We start from the raw sequence: 17,193 nt of genomic DNA on the forward strand, positions 1-17,193 counted from the left end.
TGGCTACATGGTGTCTCATTGACTCCTCCTTCTTTCTCTCAGCATTCAGTTTAGTTTTCCTGCCTAGCTCTACTCTGTCCTATCACAGGACAAAGTAGCTTCTTTATTCATTAACCAATAAAAGTACACATATACAGAAGCATCTCCTACACCAGACCATAGGAAGGTTTTGCTATACTTTTAAACTTCATCCAAGAGGAAACTTTTGCTGATTTCCTGTTGGTCTGAGTCATTGGTCCTTGATATGGCCATACCCATGACAAACAACATAAATTCATTTTTCCATTCCTAACACATTTACTCTGGACTTCCTCAGCTCCCCACAATGGTTTTCATAATTTTCAGACATATAGGAAAAATATTTCAATATTTTAATATACAACCGCTTTCATTTAAATGTTGTTTAAATTGAAACAGCATTGAAAGAGCATGTGAAAAGAGCTAGAAAGAATTTCCTTGGATGAGGCCAACCCCAGTCATATCTCTGAGGAGCATCTCCACTGTGAGGTTTAAAGCATTCCATTTGTGTTTGGTTCTGACAGTCATGTTCAGGCATTGCTCTCAGTGTTTTGGTCCATACCAGGCTGCATAGAGTGGTGATTGTATAGGATTATATTCCATAATAGTATTGTAGTCACACTGCCTGGTTGTTCTAATCTGAGTCTGCTGCTATGATAAACACCCTAATCAAAAGTAACTGGGGATGAAAATATTTATTTTAGTTTACAGGTTATAGTCTTCACTAAGCCAAGGCAGGAGCTTGGGAGTGGAGGGAGGATTAATGGAGAGATACCTCTTACTAGCTTCTCTCTAGCTCATGTTGAGCTACTTTTCTTATACAGTCCAGGTCTACAGTAGGCTTAAATTTCCCATGTCAAGAAATCAAGAAAATGTCCCATAGACAGAGCTACAGGATGATCTTATGGAGGCAATTCTTCACTTGATGTCCCATCTTCTCATGTGACTTTAGTTGGTGTCAAGTTGACAATAAATGCCAGCCAGTATGTTGCTGTAAGTATGCCCATGTTGTTCTCACAATGACAAAATTTCCTGACCATTAATTTCTCAGAACTTGCTCTGTCATTAAGTGATTCACAACTATATTTAGAAGCAATCCATGGAATGAAAGGAATTTTCTCTAGTCACGATGATCCTTGGTCGTGTCTGCCAAGAACGGCTGTTGTTCTACACTTATTTGTTGCTCCTCTTTATTTCTTCGGATTTCATGATTCAGAGATTTAAGGGTGAAAATGTTTCACAAGGGAAACGGATTGTTATGCTGAAGGGCTGCTTGCTTCTTACCAATTGACCTCTATCTAACTTGCCCCTTTCTGGAGCCAAGGCTGGAATCCTGTCAGAAGAGTAAGTACCAACATCAGGCAGGGCACATTTAATTTTTGTTATTTCTAAACCTCTGAGTTTGCTGCTTACAGAGAAGCAGAAAGTGTCCAGTGATATATTTGAAAAGCTTTAAATCAGCCCATTGCCGAGATCTGAGTACTAAGAGTTGATCAATAAACCAAGAAAAGAGAAGACTGTGTGCTCAATCGCATCCAGGCAGGCCTAGGCTTTGCGGGAGTAGCCTGAGCACTTGCTCATGTGGCCCAGCCTTCTCTCAATCAGGACACAGAAGAGCCTGCATTGCCTACTTCATCAAGGAACCTGTTAGTAAAGAGACAGGCTTAAGGCAAGGATGCTCCAGGGGAAGTTACTGAGTGACATGATCGACCTGTAAGCTTTTCTCTGTTAGCGTGTTCCTTCCTTGGTCCTGAGGCCTAACTGATAGGAGCTGCTGCTGTAGTGGAGGAAAGAGAGGTTTGTTTCAGATCGGCTGTTCTTAACCTTGGTTGTTAAGTCTTCTTGAGCTTCAGTTTCCTGATTTGCAAGAAGAAAGGAATTATCACTGCAGTTGTTTGGTCAATTAGAATAGATATAGTTTAGTACATGATCTACTGTCAGATTGATACTCGACTATTTATTGATTTTTCTCACAGCAGACGATCAACAATATCTGTCATTATGCTCACATTAAAGATGTCACCTGTCATGGTTAATTTTTGTTTCCAACATTATACAATCTAGGGTTATGTGGGAAGAGAGAACCTCAATTAAGGAATTTTACAGATCAGATTGGCCTGTGACTATGCCTATGAGAGTCTGTTTTGATTGATGATTGATGTGAGAGGGCCCAACCCGCTATGGGTGGCACATCCCTAAGAAAGTGGGTCTGGATTCTATAAGAAAGCAGCCTGAGCATGAGCCAATGAATGAGATAGTTAGTAGACTTCCTTCATGGTGCTTGTCTCGGGTTCCTGCTTTGCGTTCTTGTCGTGACGTTCCTCAAATGATGGATTGTGACCTGAAAGTGTATGCTGAAATAAATCCCTCCCCAAGTTGATTTTCAAAATTACCTATTTACTTGTATATGTTTGGAAATTTTCCTTGCATGTATATCTGTGCACCATATGCATGACTAGTGTCTACAAAGACCAGACAGGGCATCAAATACCCTGGGAATGGAGTCACAAACAACTATAAACTGCCATGTGGATGGTGGGAATTGAAGCCAGGTCCTTTGGAAGAACAGCCAGTGCCTTAATTGCTGAGCCATTTTTCCAACCCCCAAGTTGTTTTTAGTCGGGGTTTTAATATAGTAACAGAAGTCAAACTGGAACGTCATCATTATAACAACAATAGTCATGAGTGAGATACCAAGATTTATTCAATCACATTCAAAACCTAGAAGAGAAGCACTATTCTGGTATGGATTAGAGAAAATGTAATAGTAAGAAAAGGAAACTGGTTGAATTTCATTCCTCATTCATTCCCTTCATCACCCAGTTTAATGTATTAACCAAGATGATAGATGATCACACAGTCACAGGGTAACTAGCTGCCTTTAGGAAAGGTTTGGATCTAAATCATGTCTGACCAGGAGCCAGCACTCTTCTGTGCTTCCCTCACTGGGTAAGATGATATAAATATAGAACAGCCTGTGAATGAGAATCTGCTCTGTTCGGAAAAGCTACTAAAAGAGGAAGCAAAGACATTCTATGAATGAGATTCTCCATGTCTCCTGGTGTGAGGTCAGAGCCACACATCCTCCCTGAGGACCCACTTCTCATGAGACCAGAATGTTCAGATGCTTCATACTCGTGAGGCCCCGTCATGCCCAGAGAGTAATGAGATTACCGGAAGCCTCCTTATTAGCGTGACTTATTATTCCTAGATTCAAACCACATACTTAAGAGGACTATATAAAAACAAGCCTCACTCATTTGTGCAAATGTTCAAAACACTAAACCAAATGAAAATTTTCTCTGTATACCCACTCAAGACTCAATCGGAGCAGTTTTATGGATTGAATTGACTGGCTCCAAACATTCTTAGTATCACAGTATATTCCTGCACTTCATAGAACACTTTATGCAAGGGAATAAATATCTCTGGTTGTTGGTATTCCCTATATAATCAGGGATGACTATACCAAGCCCCATCCTTCCTCCTTTTCCTTCCTCTTTTCCTGACCTTGGCTCTCCCTATGTATATTCAGATATCCACAGAGCTTATTGTGCACACTCAAGTGGCACTGCGGGACACAGACTCGCACTTTGGGACTTTCTCATTTTTGACAGCTCCTGCCTGTAGTTTAAGAAAATATCATCACCAAGAGGGTGAGTCGATGATTCTAAGATTTGGTACCAATGTGTTTCTACTCCCAGTACTGAACCCTTCCCACTTCCACCCAAACTCCCACTGTCACAGACATGACCAGTTGCTCTGTTGAGTTCTCTAGTTTTCATGTATGGAGTGCTCTTTACCTTCTGGGACATTCCAGCCAAACTATATGTGTGTTTTTGACTGAAGAAGAAGAAGACAAGTAGAGACCTTTTTTTCCCTTCTCTGGGGTTGATGATTCTAGCCCCAACTAACAGAAGGAACTGAGCTGGGGGGTGGGGAAAGCTATGACAGATCCAGAAGGAGCAAATGGGAGCAAGGCAGTGCCAGGCCTTTGGGACTACTGCCCAGTGAGTGGCGTGAACTGCTATATGCCAATTAGCTTTCTGTACCAGGTCATGAGCAAAACAATATGATGATGAGACAGGCAAAGAACACTCTGCGATACAGGAACCATGAACAACACAGGTGCCAGTACTTATACAACCTATACTTTCCTATTTTCTTGCACAGAAGGAAGTGAAATTATTCAGAGTTTCAACATCAGCTGTTGCATACGGGGAAGGGCCTACAAATTTGCTTGGATGGTTATCCATGTTTCCTTGGTTCTTGCTGTCTTCCCAGCTGAGAGCAGTGCTTCCTCCTTCTGTCAACAAGTATCAGACATGCTCCCAGCTGCCAAGTGAAGGCAAACATAAAGGGAACTTGTTTCTCAGAAGTGTAGTCAAGTGATTTAGGGCCTTGGGAAAAGCAGCTCCCCCCGCCTTTTTTTTATTTATTTTTCGAGACAGGGTTTCTCCGTAGCTTTTGGTTCCTGTCCTGGAACTAGCTCTTGTAGACCAGGCTGGCCTCGAACTCACAGAGATCCGCCTGCCTCTGCCTCCCGAGTGCTGGGATTAAAGGCGTGCGCCACCACCGCCCGGCTGCCCCCCCTTTTTTAAAAATTTATTTATTTATTAAAGATTTCTGTCTCTTCCCCGCCACCGCCTCCCATTTCCCTCCCCCTTCCCCAATTAAGTCCCCCCCCTCAGCCCGAAAAGCAATCAGGGTTCCCTGTCCTGTGGGAAGTCCAAGGAACCCCCACCTCCATCCAGGTCTAGTAAGTTGAGCATCCCAACTGCCTAGGCTCCCACAAAGCCAGTGCGTGCAGTAGGATCAGAAACCCATTGCCATTGTTCTTGAGTTCTCAGTAGTCCTCATTGTCTGCTCACAGCTGCCAAGTGAAGGCAAACACGGAGGGAACCTGTTTCTCACAAGTGTAGTCAAGTGATTTAGGGCCTTGGGAAAAGCAGCTCCCCCCTTTTTATTAACACCGTGGGTTTGTAAATTGGCGAAGTAACCTGCCCCGAGGCCTGGGAAACAGGTCTGTGTTACGGTTCATTACAGACTGGGAATGTCTAAGCATGAAGACACAGAGAGGGCAACGCTGGAGGGATCACGGGGGAAGCCCATGGGGAAAGGCATGTCTGAGAAGAGGGTACAAGGCCAGCATGCAGAGACGGCCTGCCTTCAAACTGCAGCTCTGCACTTAACAACTGAGTTATTGAAGACAAATTAGAATGTCTTCTCTCTAATGCTTGTTTCGTTATTCATATGGTGGATATGCTAGTTTTACTTCAGACACTTAGAATTAAATTGATTAATATTAACAATCAGTATTCATGAGGTTTGCTACTGCCAACATTTATGCGTGTTAAATATAAAAAGTCAGAAGTTCAAATGACACTCGACAGAGACGGACTCTTGGTGACGTGAGCAGAACTGGGCTTTCTAAAGTGGAAATTCGACAGTGCATGGGATGGTTGCGAGGAACATGCGGATGGTCACAGTGCAGGTGCCACAATGCTGTACGGGCAAAAACATCACAAGTCTTGCAGTTTGCCAGTGCTGTGTCCCTGGCACCAGGTTGCTGTCCCTGGAAGTGGGCGGGAACTGCCTTCACTCCCCCAGCAGAAACGGTAAGGCTTTCCTCCATTCATGAGCCACCTAACTGTGATTCCGTGTTTTGGACAGGTGGATGCTCATGTCTGTGGTTAGGATTATGTTTGTGGTAGGATAGGCTAAGGCTCATTTATAGCTATGAAAAAGTTTCTCTGGTGTACAGGAACCTCTACCTCACAAAGTCGGAGATTTCTCAATTTTAGGAATGACAGTGAGACATCACAAGAAATATTAATTGGTCTAGGGCACTGTGAAGACTATTCTTTCTTGTGTACTTGACTACATCTAGAATTAACCACAACCCAAGTGGTTGGGTGTATGTGAGGGTTTTTTTTTCTTAAATCATTTAACATGGAGTGACCCACTTTAAATCCAGATCTTTTAAGGTGGGATGATCCACCTATAACCTGGTCACATTTTCTACTGGCAGCCTATAGAAGGGACATGAATTAAGGAAGCGTGTTCTTCTTGCCTGTTTGCGTTCACTGGCATTCCTGTCTTCACTGGCATTGAAACCTACTTCTTCAGGATTCCAGAGTCTTCAGGACGAGCTCACACATCTAGCCTCGTGAACTGACAAACTGGATTCTTGGACTTTCTGTGACTAGACAGCTATTGTTGGACTAGCCTGTAAGCCAGTACACACACACACACACACACACACACACACACACACACACATTCTATCAGTTCTGTTCCTCTAGAGAACCCTGAACAATACAGGCACCCAGGAAGAAGGATTATGACATTAAATGAAAGAACCATTAGACCTCTACACAAGGATAAACAATCACAGGCTATGTACAAATTTTTATTGATCAAATTTGGGTGAGTTCCTGAAAGTGTAACGTAATGAAAATGTATAGAAGACAAAATCATGTATATTTTCTTAAGACAGAGTAGGGGAAAGCACTGTCAGTTTCTCCTTCAGTCCTAGGTCCCTCGTCTATTATAATCTTACCCCTTTCCCAAGGCCAAGCGTGATTTTGCGCCACCTTTTCTGTCTCAATAAACTATTGTCCACTGTCTGGCAGGGTGACCAGTCCTGCAACTACCCAGGACCAGAACCAGGGTTATATGCTGGCCCCCTGCAACCTTCACTCCAATGTCGATGGTGGAGCAGAGTTCAAGGGGCCTTGAACCAGATCAATGATTCTTTTTGATAAACACCTGCATGTAAAAATATATGGATAAAGGGGTTTACTATGTGACTCACTGTGTCATACTGAAGCTTCCATGACAAGACTTTCCCCTTCTTCCTTTATTTCTTTCTTCCTTTTCCCCTTCTTTTTCTCTTAATTTTTGTTTTGTTTTATTTTGGGGTAAGGTGGGAGGTAGGTAGGATTGGGAGGCAGGATGTTCAAGTACAAAGAAAAACAAATAAATAATTAAGTAAATAAGCGCAAAAGGAAAAATAAAACTATTTCTCATTTGTCTTGTAGTGGTACTCAGAGATAATCAAAGTGGCAGTAGATACACCAACCATTCATGTGTGATGTTTCTAGAGAATATTTGCTTCCAAGAGTAGAACCAAGCATTTGACTTTGGAAGGAATGGCAAAGTTAGGCATCACATTAGGGCACTGAACTTTCTTAGCACACTGTAAATTCACATGAGAAAAGACATCTGCCTGTAGTGCCAACCAGCCTGATAAAGAATTTGTCTTCATCTGTTTTTTGAAACACTATAGACTGGGTTAATTTTATAAAGAAAAGAAACTTATTTCTGAAGGCTATGGAATCAAAGATTAAAAGCTGCATTTGATGAAGGATATTATTTATTTGTTTATTTTTATTTCTAGGTTCAGAGTCTAGCCCAAGTTGACCTTGAACTTGTGTACCTCTTACCTTGCCTTCCCAAGTGCTGGGATTACAGGTGAGCTCCACTGTACCCAGCTAAAGTGAGATCCTTTTTGCTTTGTCATAGCGTGGCAGAAGACATCACAAAAGAGGAGGGGAAGAAGGAAGGAAAGAAAGACAGAGGAAGAGAGACAGAGACAAAGAGAGGATTGAATTATCATTACAAACCTACCTCAAGATAATCACATCAATCTACTTGTGACTTCAGACTTCCTTGTGACCTCATCACCTCATAAAGGTGCTGGTTCTTGACACCATGAGATCAATTCAATTTTAACATCAGTTTCAAATTACAGTTGGCCCCATCCTTATGACTGACTGGCGGTAAATGACTCAGCTCTGCCTACAGACAAAAGGCTTCTCCAGGTCACCACTAAGTCCATGCCCACACTTTTAGTCACTTTTTACATCATCTGCCTTCTGTCCCATGAAGACACAACCTCCCTTAAAAATCCAGTTCACCATGTTCGCTCCTCTCATAGGGTAAAAATAGCACACTGTTCAATGACCTCAATAATTTAGAATTCATGAATAAATAACTTGCCCAGGAGGCTACACTGGGGCTTCTATTTTTACCTAGAGTCTCTCACCAAGCAAAGTGACCTCTCTCAAGGACCCAACAGTGGCACCCGTTGGTCCTCTGGCTCACTGGGAAATGGCCTGGTAGAATGTCAGTGCAGTGTTTCCTTGAATATTACAGTGATTGATGGGTACCAGACTTCAGACTGTGGTAACGACACAGAAATTTAGGCATGTATGCCCTGCTAGAAAGTTCTAGAAATTGTTATGAGGTGAACAGCTTTCCTCTCCCATGTACTTCCACTATATTTTTGCCTTGCCATGGCAAGATAATGAGACTAACTAACCATAGATGGAAGCCTCTGAAACCTTGAGCCAAAATATATCATTCTTACTCAAATTACTGTTCCTGGATATTTGTGACAGCAGTGAAGAGTCTGACATTATCTTCAATGGTCGTCGCTTCTTCTACTTCTGTCTTCTCTGACATTTTATGACAAAGCAACCAGGAGTAAGTGTCAATTCAAAATTCCTTGGTCTGAAATTCTTAATAATTACTGTAAGCGTCACTGAGCTAGGACACCCACGACGGTCCATCCTTACTGTATGAAACAATTGTGATGCCTGTCCAAGACTACAGTATATGTAATAATCAGCACCAGCCTTTAGATAGCTTCTTTTTTATCTTCAAAATGGAAAACTCAAGTCTTTTAGGCAAGCTGCTCAAGAGTTTACGCAGCTTCTAGTTTTGACTCATGATTATATCTTCAACAACATGATCAAAAAGATAATCCTTGTTAGAATTACACAGAGAAGCATTGTTCATTAATTCATTTATAAATATTGATAAAGAATCTTGTATGAGCTAGATTTTGATTGCAAAACACTGAAGAGTTCTGATTTTGAGGATCTGTAATTCTAAGATATGGTTGAAATGGTTCTAGAAGATTCGCTGGATTTTGTAGGCCAGAGACAGAAAAAGGCTACTTTCTGTTCCATGTGAGAACTAGTGGTGAGACTAACAGTGGCGTGTGCTGGTGCGGGGAGCAAATGTGTCAGGGAGGGAAGGGAGAACCCTGGAAAAGCATGCAGAGTGTGAACGGGTGAGTAGACTAGCTTCAGATACCTCACAAACCTGGTGGAAGTTCAGGCCTGGTTCTGAAGAGGGAAAAAGCTGTTATCACAATCCTGAGCTTGGGGCGTAGGAAAGAAAATAGTTTCTTTGGGGTAAGAAATCAGTGGTCTTCTTCCTTGCCGGTGAATGCGCAATTTAGTGAAAATCAACGCTTCCCATCAGAGTCGAAGAGTAACCTCCCTGTGGCCTAGATGCACAGCCCAGAAACAGGAATGCCAGGCACCTCTCTCCCTGTTCACAGGTCTCATTTTCTCTGCAGCCTCTCGCAGATCCACAAAGATGTGAGTTGCAACATGTTCCAAAGGCTGCTAATAAGATGCAGCAATAATGGATTCCGCTCATAGCCTTGCTTGAAACGGCACTACCCACCTCCCGGCTGCATTTCCAAGGTGCCGTGGGGGGATGCACAGAGTCAGACAGGGGCACAGGGAGAAAACGGGGCCTCACCGAGGCAGGGTGTCCCTTCTCCTCAGGCCTCCAGGGGACATGGCTTCTCATTGGCACATAAAGTCAGAATGAATGAGGAAAGCGGGCAGGGAAGGAGGCAGAAATGATTGAGGACAGAAATAAGTTAAGAATAAAGAAGGGTAAGACAAGGAGAGACTCAATTATGCAAAGGGCACCTGCAGAATAATTGACATTTCTGTTCACCGTTTCAGAGAACAGAACAAGGCTTCGGCAGACTGGCAGCACAAGACTGCGATACTGTGATGTCTTCATGGGCCAGTTTGCTTCTTCAGGTTGGGGCTCGTGACAAGCCACAGCACACCAGTGTAAGACACCAGAATTCTACTCCAAAAGACGTGTGGTATAAGGATGGCCTGGAGATGATTATTTCTGAGAAACTGTAAACACAGAAGCAAAAAAATCTGGAAACAGGGAATTCTCATATTTTGTGAGGAATTTACATTCCCCACAGGAATTTGCATTCATTGGTGTTTTCCTCTCTCTCTCCCCAGGAAGGGAGCTGGTTGAGCCACAAGAGTCTTCCCAGTGGTGAAGGCTGCAAGTTAAATAGCTTTTCCTCTGTTTTCTGTCCCTTTCTTTACATCTTTCCTTCTAGGTTTCAGCAGAGACTAATTCTTTTTATTTATTTTTTTAATTTTTATGGTTTATTTAATGTGCATTGGTGTGAAGGTGTCAGATCCCCTGCAACTGGATCTTCAGACAGTTGTGAGCTGCCGTGTGGGTGCTGGGAAATGAACCCAGTTTCTTTGGAAGAACAGTCTGTGCTCTTAACCACTGAGCCATCTCTCCAACCCCCAGAGACTAATTCTTAAGCCTGAAATCAAAGGTGCTTCTTCCAAGTTTACTTTTGGATATTTCCCTGCCCATCCGTTCCCACCAACCCCATACACAAGTGCGCGTGTGCCTTTTGACCAAACAAACAAACAAAAAACAACACCAACCAGCCAGGCAGCCAACCAACTAACCAACCAAATAAACAAAAAAACCACGCTTGACCACTCCGGGTCTCATGACACCAGATCTTCTCTCCTATTCTTTTTTTTTTCCTCTTTTTTAAAAAATTTATTTATTTATTAAAGATTACTGTCTCTTCCTTGCCGCCGCCTCCCATTTCCCTCCCCCTCCCCCAATCAAGTCTCCCTCCCTCGTCAGCCCAAAGAGCAATCAGGGTTTCCTGCCCTGTGGGAAGTGCAGGGACCACCCACCTCCATCCAGGTCTAGTAAGGTGAGCATCCAAATTGCCTAGGCTCCCACAAAGCCAGTATGTGCAGTAGGATCAAAAACCCATTGCCATTGTTCTTGAGTTCTCAGTAGTCCTCATTGTCCACTATGTTCAGCGAGTCCGGTTTTATCCCAGGTTTTTTTCAGACCCAGGCCAGCTGGCCTTGGTGAGTTCCCAATAGAACATCCCCATTGTCTCAGTGTGTGGGTGCACCCCTTGCGGTCCTGAGTTCCTTGCTCATGCTCTCTCTCCTTCTGCTCCTAATTTGGACCTTGAGATTTCTGTCTGGTGCTCCGATGTGGGTCTCTGTCTCTGTCTCTTTTCATCGCCTGATGAAAGCTAATATTCAGGAGGATGCCTATATGTTTGTCTTTGGGTTCACCTTCTTATTTAGCTTCTCCAGGATCGCGAATTATAGGCTCAATGTCCTTTATTTATGGCTAGAAACCAAATATGAGTGAGTACATCCCATGTTCCTCTTTTTGGGCCTGGCTTACCTCACTCAGAATAGTGTTTTCTATTTCCATCCATTTGCATGTCAAATTCAAGAAGTCCTTGTTTTTACTGCTGAGTAGTACTCTAATATGTATATATTCCATACTTTCTTCATCCATTCTTCCATTGAAGGGCATCTAGGTTGTTTCCAAGTTCTGGCTATTACAAACAATGCTGCTATGAACATAGTAGCATACTTCTGTTGTATCTTCTCTCCTATTCTGCAATATGTTTAGTGTGTGTTACATATTTGAGTCCTTGAGCAGAAATTAGTTTGTATTCTATATGTCTGGTCAAGTATTGTTTCTTAATCTCAGTTTGTTACCAGTTCAACATGGTAGCATTTTTGATACTGTCTCCTAGGGTCCTCTGCTGAATTCAAGAGCTAGAGGAATAGAAACGTCAAATAATTACATGTTCGATTCGACCTTTATTGAGCATCCACTGTGTGCAAGTACTTTAGAATCTTTCTTCTCAAAGCCGAGAATGTTAGTAAAATAGTCTATCAGATAACTGAATATTTAATTTATCATGGGTACTTGTTGGATACTTTTAATGACAAGAACTACTACTAAAAGCAGTTTTGAAGCTAGTTACCTGCCTATGGAAAAGAAAAGTTGGAAAAAATTAATTTGAAAATGAGCATGAATTTTGATCAGAAAGCTAGTTTGGAGAATATTACATAGGCTTTACACACTGATTGCTGCTGTGACTGGTGCAGCTAGGTGAATATAGGAACCTGGGAGTCCCAGAGATGAAATGAAGGATAATTGGTTGTATTGTTCTTTGGGAAAACGAGCTCACAGACTTCTTGTGGCAAATTGTTGTGCATAACCAGGAACCTACAAGCAAGATCCTGAAAATGGCGCATCTAAAGAGCAAACAATGCCACACTAAACCGTGGCGAGAAACGTTAAGTTCTGAGTGACAGCCGCTGAGGATCGTTGAGCATGCGGAACTTGCAATTTTTTCAAATCTTTCTCCGTACATATCGTCTTTTGGGAACAGAACATCTTGGAATTGTCTTGTTTATTTAAAGAAAGTCTGACTGCAGATGGTTCTCAGCTTAGCATAGTTCAGCTTCTGGTCTTCTCACTTTTAAATGATACATTTTCAATTTTGGTCTTCTCCTGGCCTAGTGACACATTGGAAGACATTACTATGACACTGGTGGCAGAAGGAGCTCCCAGTCAGTCAATGTCCTACACTGCCCTGTATTGCTAAGCTGTGCTGTTCCATAGATTTCCCATATAGAGTATCTTCAACTTATAAAAGGATTATTGGAATGTACCCCATCATCAATCAAGAGGCATCTATGTTTAGTGAAAGACTATGGAAATATCTCCATTAAGCTTGTCCAGGAAGTATCAGAGGCTGAACAGTTAGTCACGATTTAGTAGCTCACTTTAACGGTAGTCAAGAGCTACAACTGGGAAAATGTCTCAGCTTAAATGATAAGACCGTGAGACATCCTAACATTATGTCATAAATGTGACATCATGCAATTACATGATCAATTAGATTCTAGTCAAATGCCAATCAATGATGATGATCACAGTTTCATTTTCAATAATTCAGAAGCTCTTGAGTATCATGGTACCCTAGCACTCTTCTTAAGAGACATTGCTTTGGTGATGAAAATCTGGACATTGGAACTTTCCTGGTATTTGTATATAATGACAGTGTTATCATGAATCAACAAATAAAAGGTAGAATTCAGGTTGCAGGTATGCTTTTCTTACCCCCACAAGAATTAGATAACTCATATCACAATTTAATTTTCCCTGAGGTTCTTGTACTTTTGTGTTGCTATTGTGTAAAGGTGACGAGAACAGCAGTCAAGTCTTTCTCACTGAGGTTATCTGGAGTTCTTTCATGGGAACTGATTGTGCATGAACGGTTCCCTGAGAAAATGGAGGAGGCTGATAAGGAGCTAGGTCCCTCATCTGTAACTCTTCTGGGCACTTGGCAGGGGAATCTGGAACTGTCTTTTAAGGAGCCACCATCTCCATGGATCTCCACCTGTCATGAAAACGTGCCGTCCTTCTTCATGTCTGTTATCCCAGAGCAGCCTTGCGAGTGAAAGGACAGTCCTAGGAGTTGACAAGTGACAAGCAGCCTCGGGGAAAGGAGGAGCTGGCACACGTTTGCCGGAGAGGGCAGCTGCTGTCCTCAGGGAATTGTGCTGACAGTATGAGAGCCGGGCATGATGTCACAGGAACTCTGGTTTGGCCAGCGCAGTGTGGCCTCCAGGGCAGCTGATCTCTTCATCCAGTTTGAAAAGGTTTCTCCTCCTCCTGCTCTCTCATCCTCTCCTTCTCCGTGCCAATTGGAGTGATAATTGTAAAACCACGCAGCTCCTTTCAGAAGTAGGCCATGAGACCCAGGGCTGGCTATTATCAAGGCTGGCATGCTGCAATTATCTCTGAAGACGCTCTGATGACAGCATAATGCATGTGGTGCTTTGTGCTAAAAAAGTCAATGCCAGTGGCCTGGCCGAAAGCAGAGCTTCCTAGAGATCCAAACACAACCTTACTTGACATATGATCTGCTTGGACCCCAAGGACAGCCACTGTTCCTCATCTTCAAGATTATTCCTTAGAAACCATGAAAAGAAGATATTCTTCTCGATTCAGGACATCTTGGCTTTTAACAGAGTGGTAAATGATGCTTTTTTAGGTGCCTATGTCAGAGTCCAGAAATCAGATATCTGATTTCAGGGAAGGATGTCAACCTGGGAATACGATTTTAGGAAAGTGAATTCTAAGTGTAGTATTTTGTACTCTGGGAATTTTAATTGTTTCCTAACAACAATCATAAAAATAAAATCCAGCATAATACTTATTTCATAAAATATAATATGACTAAAGAAACACAAATAAAACATTTTGTCCAATTTAATGCCATCAACAGTACCTGTTGCTAACACTACCACAAAATTCATAACGATTATCATAGGTACCAAGTGGGTTTTTCAGAAGGGAGTTCTCAGAAGTATTCACATCCTTGCTAAATGCCGGGCGGTGGTGGCGCACGCCTTTAATCCCAGCACTCGGGAGGCAGAGGCAGGCGGATCTCTGTGAGTTCGAGACCAGCCTGGTCTACAAGAGCTAGTTCCAGGACGGGCTCCAAAACCACAGAGAAACCCTGTCTCGAAAAAACCAAAAAAAAACCAAAAAAAAAAACAAAAAAAATTCTATATTGCAGCATATATATGTTTTATTGCTATTTTCACTTGTTAAATTATTTTTAGCACTGAACAAATCCCATGACCATAACGCAGCTAATTAGAATCATGACCTCAACAATTTTAATAGGTCATGTTTGTGACAAGGCTTACTACCTACCAAAAATTAATTTGTAAACATAAAGTGTTTCTCCAAGACATTAGAAAGTTCAATATTTTCTTATTGGAAAAGTTTAAGGGAGTGGAGAAATGGCTCAGAGGGTAAAGAGCTTGCCATGAAATCTGAGGAACTGAATTTAGATTAGCTCATTGTCCAAGTGAGAAGCCCTAATTCATTGTGCAAGATGGAGGAGAGTGGCTGAGGAAGATACTCTATGTCAAACTCTGGTCTCCACACACGTGTTTAGGGACAACTGGGACACATGCACACACAAATACCACAACCATATACACACGTGTCTTGCAAAAGAAACCCTTTAAAATAGGGTGGAGGAAAGGACCCAGCTGGTCAAGTGCTTGCCACCGATGCATGGGTACCCAAGTTTGAATCCCTGACACCCATATAAAAAAAAATAAAACAACACATGCAAACTTAGCATGACTTTGGGTATCTATCATTCTGGAACAAGAAAGGTAGAGAAGGAAGAAACTCTGGAGCTTGTTGGTCAACTAGTCTTGTAGAGTTGGTGAGCCTAAGTTCAGTGAAGTACCCTGCCCCAGAAATAAGAAATGGAGACAAAGACATCCAGTGTTGACTTCTAGAGGTCCACATGTACAAACACAACACATACATGCGCAAATGTAATTACGTTCTGCACACATACACACACACACGTGTGCATGCAGGCTATTATAAAAGTTTAAAACAATGAATATGATTTATGGTGACTTAATATTTATACTTTTGTATTAAAGGCTGTAGATTAACATTTTATATTGTTCAACAATCAAAAACAAGGTAGTGTTCCCCATTACATGACAATTTTATTACGACTGAATTGCGAGCCTGAAAAGCCTTTGACTTGCTCATTATTCAGAAAAAAAGCAGCTGCTTTTCACTGTGATATGAGTTACTAATTCAGAGACACTTTTACCTTAAATCATACACAGTCAGAGCGCCATTGCTTATCTTTAGGATAAGCTGCTTAGAGTTGGGGATATTTCAGTCAGCCTTAATGTGTATTCCAAAATTCATTCAAAGAAAACAATGGAAAAAGACAAAGATTGGGCCAGTGAGACAGCTCCACGAGGTCACAGCTGACCAGGCCTGAATTTGAGCCCACCTCCAGTGACACACCTCTTCCATCAAGGCCACACCTCACAATCCTTCCCAAACTGGAGACCAAGTGCTCAAACACACGAGTCTATGGGCCCATTCTCATCCAAACTTTTGCATCATGTTTCCTGTGGAGATCCCTGACCTTCACCTTTAGTCCTGATGGTATCATCCCAGAGCTTGGGTTGAGGCACACCTGCAGTATAAGAGATCAGACACTACATGGGATCTAAGAGCATCTCCCTTGCACTGGTGTGTCGAAAGCACGCCGTATAACCATCGCCCCCAAAACTTGGCTTTTTCCTGTGTGACAGTACTCCAGAAGTCAAGTGCCTCTGTTACAAATCAAAGCAAGGATGGCAGTCTTTACACTCTGGTATATTTTATATTGTCTTGGTCGTGTTAGAGAGATTTGGAAAGCAATACAGAGTGGATGCTGAGTCAGGTCTGAATCAGTACTGTCGCCTTCCCCTAATGAGCTCTCTTCTTGGTCTGTTGTGTACACTCTTGAGTCCCAATTACCTCATCTCAATAGCAAGAGTTCAATCAGAGAATGCATGGAAATACCAAAGACGTGAGAACACATTAAGGATACCAGCAATGACTAATGTTCTCAGTGTTTACTGCCAAGCACTTTGACACCCACACATACCAATTCTTTGCATGAAGGTCCCTTTGCAGGCCATCACGCTGGGAAACAGGGGTTAAGTTGTTTATACAAGCTGGGACAATATTAAGTGCTAGAGAGAGGAGTCTTTTTCCAGAAGGCAAGTTCATTACTGTTCTGTGAAATTGATTATACTCTTATCCAATAAAAATGTGCACCTAAGTTGTTACTAGTGAAAATCAAATCCTGACAGAAGTCTAAACATTAACTTAGGGTTTGAAGCAATAATTTTCAGGCCCAAGGATGCATGAGGAACGGACTTCTCTCTAGAGAAATTCATAAGATGGGGGATATCTGAGTGAAAAGAAATGAGTGCTATTTGTACAGAGTTAATTGAGTCTTCATCTCCTCAATTGTAGAATACTCTTTTACATGTCTTAAATTTTGATAAACATTAGAAAAGATCATCATGAACAGTGTTTAGCAAGTTACCTTACCCCAAGGCCACTGGCATCCTCTTCCATCCAGCACCAACAGTGCCCGACAACGTGGCTAAGCATGGTCCAAAATGTTATAGGCACACAAAATCTGGTATTCCTTAGTGATATCATTGATGATCAGATCTTGTCCTCCCATTTAAACAAAGAACAAAGTGGAGGAGGAGGAGGAAGAAGAGGAGGAGGAGAAGAAAAAAGAAAACCATGAAAAAGAAGTTACAACCTGACCATTTCTTAGCTGCCCCTTAATAGGTGTAAAATATCTCAAGAATGGCTTCAGATGCAGATTGAAGAGACTTGATCTTTTCT

The sequence above is a fragment of the Microtus pennsylvanicus genome, chromosome 2 (genome assembly GCF_037038515.1).
Source record: "Microtus pennsylvanicus isolate mMicPen1 chromosome 2, mMicPen1.hap1, whole genome shotgun sequence".
Lineage (NCBI taxonomy): Eukaryota > Metazoa > Chordata > Mammalia > Rodentia > Cricetidae > Microtus > Microtus pennsylvanicus.